Source organism: Hipposideros armiger, unplaced genomic scaffold (genome assembly GCF_001890085.2).
Source record: "Hipposideros armiger isolate ML-2016 unplaced genomic scaffold, ASM189008v1 scaffold_2, whole genome shotgun sequence".
Lineage (NCBI taxonomy): Eukaryota > Metazoa > Chordata > Mammalia > Chiroptera > Hipposideridae > Hipposideros > Hipposideros armiger.
The window spans coordinates 7,342,272-7,348,271 of NW_017731352.1; the positions used below are offsets into that span (position 1 = coordinate 7,342,272).

Consider the following 6,000-nt stretch of genomic DNA (forward strand, 5'->3'; position numbering starts at 1 on the left):
TAATGGTGAATTTACCCTTTCCAGAGCATAAAGATGGACCTTGCCTATTGAGCTCATGTAGAAATAGAATTTCATGTTTTGTGACATGAAATTAATGCACATGTCAAGGAATTCCTTACTCTCCTATAATTGTTTAATGGTATTCAGACATCCAAATTTGAGGATAGAAAGCAATGACTGCTGCTTCATAGAGTTAACAAGCTAACAAATTATTCTACCATTCAAGAATCAAAACATCTCTTCATAATAAGGTACAGCTCACATGAAACACAAAAATACCTTTTTGGAACACAGCAGTCCTCTCAAGATTCAGCCAAAAAGGTAGCTTGCCCCCTGAATAATTTGTAAATCTAAAATATAATAGGAGAGACATACAGGCTTAATAAACATAAGCCTAACCTTTCATGTAAATTCCATTTACTGTATACCTATAGCAACTGGTAACCTTCTGACATTCTTATCTCATAAACTTTTTGTTTTCTATCCATCTGTTAAGTATTAAACGATGTCAGTTCTTCCCTCCCAACTCTAGATTTATCCCCATCACACTAGACTAAATAGAACTAAATTCAATTACTGCATTAAGATGTATTCTGCCTTACTGAAGAACAAAATATCTCCTTTTTACCTTAAATCAAAAGGCATGCTTGAACTATGTCCCTCCTGATAACTGCAGCTTCTGAGACAGAAGAGGGAAAGCAGGAGTGACATACATTTCTTCTTATGTACTTCCTATAAAATTTGCACTTAAGAACTTAAATCCCTCCATCCAGGAGATCGTCAGAGGTAGCTTAAGAATGCTCCTAGTTTGGCCACATTTGTACCATGTGAAATCTAAGAAAGCAAACTTGTGATATGCTGGGACACAGTTTGAGGGTCCCCAAATGGACATGATGGGAGTAAAAGCTTTGTACAGAAGAATGCCACTCTTCTGGCCAGTAAACGTTTGAGGGTTGAGTGGGCAGAGTATATAGAGAGAGGATGAGACGAATGAACATCAGCTTTAGTGGTTACCCATCACATATGAGAAGACAAGACCCTACCTGATATGAGCCAAGGGAAGGTAAGAACGTGCCCTGCCCAGCAAGCTCCCATCCTAGTCCACACAGCCTGACATTGGACAATCAGAGTCATTCCTCCAAGACAAGGCATTACTATACCTACGTAATAGAAATTCTTAACAGAAATAAGCTACAGTGGCTCTTTTGCCATAATAAACCAGCAAATTCAATTCGTACTGTTCAGAGGCCACCAAGCTGTCTCGCCCCGAGCCATGACAGGAGTTACAAATGGACTGGTAGGGGATGAGGGGCTTTCGTCTGTGGGCTAACCACTGGGGCTGGGTGTTGGTTGGCATGGGAATAAATGACATTTTTAGATATCATTGCTGAAAGACAGACAAGAAATACTTGCTTTGTAATCAAAGTATGGAATAGTTTCCTTTTAAATAATTATTTTAAAGTAAAAAAGAAGATTATGCATGGCAAAAATCATGAAAGCCACATCTAGATGCCTGGAGTTTGGGAAACACTGATATTAAGGAAAATGATGCTCTGGAAGGTGGCATAGATTTACCTTTCATTTCCTGCCCAATGACCCTCACAAACCTTTCTCTAGGGCCAGCCTCAGGCATTGCAGCTGGAGACTGGAGCTCCTACCCAGTTATACCGAATCCCCAAGAGAGGCCTGCCTCTGCCCACCTCACCCCCAGGGCAGGCACCCTCCAGGGTGTGGGCCAGAAGACTACAGGCTTCTGATAAGCCCTGGGGCTCTGCAGTCCTGAGGCTCGGTCCTAATCAGAAGACTCCATAGCTCCTCACAGAGGAAGTAAGACTCAGTGGGAATCGTCTTATGTGTAAGTGCCTGTAGGCGAGAATGCCCAGCAAGGACTCCCTTCCACGAGCAGACTGAGCCTGCAGGTCCTGGACTGTGTTTCTCGGGCCCACTGGGGTTGCAGTCAACTTGGAACTGCCACAGGGTGTTCGCGAATGGGCCATTTGCAGGAGGCAGAGCACAGGCAGCCCCTGGGTTTCTGATGGTGATCAGAGCACCAAGAAGGGACTAATTTAAAAACCAAACAATGTAGTAATTGCCCCTGGTCACCAGGCGGCCTTGCTTTGGAAGGCCGCTGTTTCCGATTAGTGGGGCCTGGATCTGATGAGGACTAACAAAGTGTAACGAATGATCAAAGTGACAGTTACAACAGTGCGAGTGCCCAATGATTGATCTGGATGACATAATAATGGTAACCAATGAGGTGAGGCGGGTGGTGGTCCCCTCCAGGTAAGGATGGGGGTGGGCCCTGGACAGGTCAGGACTTTTCTCTGTTTAGGGAAAAGGAAGTCATAGGGGGGAAGCAGAGGCACGTGGAAGGGAAGGAATGAAGCGCTCACACCTGAAATTTTGGATGGACGGAAAAAAAATTGGTCAGCCATGGCTGAGAAATGAGATCCTTGTTCAGAGGCGGAGATAAAGATCACCAGTCCTGGAATATCACTGACCCAACTATTAGGGCACAGCACAAAATCATTTACTGTGAGAAAACTCAGCTCTCTATAAATAATTTAAATTTTAAAGGGGCTCATTTTAAAGTTATTTTTGATAGTCATGTTTTCTGAATAGCAGAAGAATTACCTCTTGAAAAACCAATAAAAGCAGGGTCTCAAATTGACACTTGCACACCCATGTTCATAGCAGTGCAATTCACAAAAACCAAGAGGTGGAAGCAACCCAGCTGTCCACCAACAGATGAATGGATGGCAAAATGTGGTGTATACGTACAATGGAATCTTATTCAACCTTAAAAAGGGACAGGAATCCTGTCACATGTAACAACATGGATGAAACTCGAGGACATTCTGCTAAGTGAAATACGCCAGACATAAAAAGACAAAAAATGTATGACTCCACTTATATGAAGTATCTAAAGTAGTCAAATTCATAGATACAGAAAGCAGAATAGTGTAACCAGGGCCTGGGGAGAGGAGGAAAATGGGAGTTACTGTTTAATGGGTATAGAGTTTCAGTTTTGCAAAATGAAAAAGTTGGGTTAATCTGTATCACAACAGTGTAAATATACTGAACACTCCTGAACTGTACAATTAAAAATGGTTAAGATGGTAAATGTTATATGATTTTTTAAAAGTAGAGCCTGACAGATTTATTTTCATTTGGATAAAATTAATTTTTCAATACTATATATCTCCTGTTTTCTCAAGTAGAATGTGCCCGATCTAATTTGACTCCTTATTTGGAAGTTCAAATATTGCACAGGGTAATAGAAGCGGGTTGACTCCAAAACCTGTGGAGGTAGGTGGTAGTATTTGCCCCTAGACAAATGGCCCCAGAATAATGAATCTTTGTAGTTCTACAGTCTGTGTCTCATGGGTTTTATGCTGCTTTCGTTGTCAGGCTCTCAATTCTCACTTCTTTTCTGTGAGCTAGTCTCTGACCTCCTCCAAATTTATCGAGGAAATGAGGAAATATGTTATTAGACACATTAATTCAAGTTTTGCATAAAATAAGGAAAAAAGATGCAGAATCATGGACCAAAATGTCCTCCTAATCACCTGAGCTTCAGTACCTGGTCTTGGGCACTCACTCCAGCTTTTCTCTTCTTGGGAGCCTGCTCTGCTTACCGTTGTCCACCTTCGCACAGGGTTTGGCGTGGGCACTGCTGCCAGCTCCAGAATCGTGGGTGGGGAAGGCAGAGGTTTATTATCAGCCCGGCAATCATAGGCACAAATATATCAACTCATTCTGATCAAAATTAAGAGACACTGTGACAACATAAATCCACCTTCTAAGAAAAGACTGCCCAATTTTCTTCAGCATAGAATCAATGTTATTAATATTTCTAGTCTATCATGCTACTTTGTTTCTTATTGAATAAGAAAAAAAAATGTTTTCTATCCTTAAGAAACAAAGATTGGTATTTTTTAAAAGAGCATATTCTCAAGAACTTTTCAGGCCTTCAGGTATGCTCAGTGGAGAAAAATGAGATGTGCTGTCATTCCTGACCCGATCTACTGATGGTTCCGCAGGCTGAGATCTGCTGTTGACTTTCACGTTTTTGAAAGTTTGTTCTGAAGCTCCAATGAAAGGCGCTGCCTTACCGAGTGTGAGCCTTAGGACTCCAGGCATCTCACACCATAGCTTTTGTATTCTGCCTCTGCTCCTGGGCCAAAGGCATGTCCTTCCTGCTCATTTCCATCTGGAGGCTGCAGACACACAACAGGGGGAGAAGCGGAAGCAGGACAAGAAATGGACAGCTGTGTCCCCACTGGCAGGGGATGTTAGTCACAGTCTCACCTCCCCACCACATGAGCTCACTGGGCAGCCCCAGCTCTTTGCAGGAGGGCAGCCCAGCAGCCAGGGACAGAGTGTAGGAGGAGGACCAGGTGTGACCTCACTGCAGCACTCACTAGCCCTGCGCATCACCCTCCACCTCTCCGAGCCCCCATTTTTCCATCTTTTAAATGGCTCCGCCTTCCTGCTTCTCCTGCAAGTTTACCAGAAAGATCCACTAAGCCATAGCTGTGAAAACACACTGCTGCTAAGTGTTAGGTTCCTACACAAATGTGAGGCCTTTTTTGCTGATTACCATTTGGCAGATGCAAAGCCTTGCGCTGTTGACACAACTGTCCTTTACAGCACTTGGCAGTTGGGGCTTTGCTGACAAACCGGGGAAAGGTGGGAACATTTGCCTCTAGCTTCAGTTTTCAAACAAAGTTTAAAGGTTTTTCACAAAACTCACCACATGAGGTTGCCTCGGGTTTTGCATATCTCTTGCCCTCCCTGGCCCACTTTCCCTGAGCTTCTTTGCAGGCTTCTCTGACCCCTCTCTGACCTCTTTCCACTCCAGCCCTCTTTCAAAACAAACCAATAGGTAAGCCAGCATAATTTCTCTTTGTAATAATCCAAATGCAGTTTCCAGGAGACTGGCACGTCGTGACAAAAAGATCTATCGCTCTGCAGCCTATGTTTCTGGAATGTCTCTGTCCAGCCTGGTCAGGGGCAGAAGCACAGGGTCCCACCCCTTGAATCAGGGTGATGCCAGGCTGACTGCAGTCACCCAGATCCCCAGGCTGACTCTGATGTCAGTTCAGGTGTTCCTCTGAACAGCCTTTCATTGTCACGCTATTTTCCTGACGGGTCTTGGAAAATCATTAGGAGTGACAAAATATTTTCCAGAGCTCCAAGATTTTTCTTCCTGGCGACTTTTAAACCTCTCTGAGCCTCCATGTTCCGTCAGTGCCCACCCTGTGGGGCTCCAAGCATATTCAACTTAATTAGTTTTAATGCTTTAACTGTTTAAATAGTTAACAGTAGAACTTAGACTTCAAGCCACCCCCCACCCGCCACCCTCCACAATTGCCTGTGTGTCTGAGGTTGTCAGATCAAGATGGAAAAATACCTCTAATTGTTTCCAGACAATACATAAGCCTCTCACTCTGGGTGAGAATAAGTATAACTTACATTTTCACAAAAGATCTCGGGGAGGCCCGTGGGAGATTCCTGCAAGCCAGGCTTCTTTATACATTCCAGTCCACTGGAAAATAAAACCCAGTTTTCAAACCTGAACCATGAGATTTCACTTCCCCTCGATCATTCCTAGATGAGTAGCAATAGCTGGTTTCATTTTTTTCAAACAAATATTTCCTTTCAGATCTTACTAGATTTTGATCTTGGCCTCATACGTCAGAAAGTAAATTCCTTGGCCCAGAGGAAGTGACAACTGTTCATTACAATATGGCGCAAGCCGGATTCTCCTGTGCCCCATTCTGGCCCAACAAATAATCTGCATGGTATTCTTTTCCTGTCTCTAGGAATCTCGCCCTCCTCAAGAATTTCACCTCTGGGCCTGAAATTCCATCACTCAGAGTTTCACTCATTTGTGTGTAGAAGATTTGCTGGTTTTGATTCCCTGGTTTTCAGAACTTGCGCAATTTGAATACAGATGGCAGTTATTGACAGTTAATACCTTATAGTTTAGTCAAA

At 43.5% G+C, this 6,000-nt stretch overlaps 1 long non-coding RNA gene across 1 annotated transcript in view; it reads right to left on the reverse strand.

Moving 5' to 3' along the window:
- Window positions 1-5,629, reverse strand: part of LOC109379482 (uncharacterized) — a 29,953-nt gene extending 24,324 nt beyond the window's left edge. Inside the window, exons 1-3 of the long non-coding RNA XR_002123214.1 lie at window positions 5,479-5,629; window positions 4,116-4,220; window positions 3,584-3,683 (exon numbers count right to left, since the gene is read on the reverse strand). This is a non-coding gene — a long non-coding RNA (uncharacterized LOC109379482). The remainder of the gene's footprint in view (window positions 1-3,583; window positions 3,684-4,115; window positions 4,221-5,478) is intronic.
- Between the last annotated feature and the right edge of the window lie 371 nt (window positions 5,630-6,000).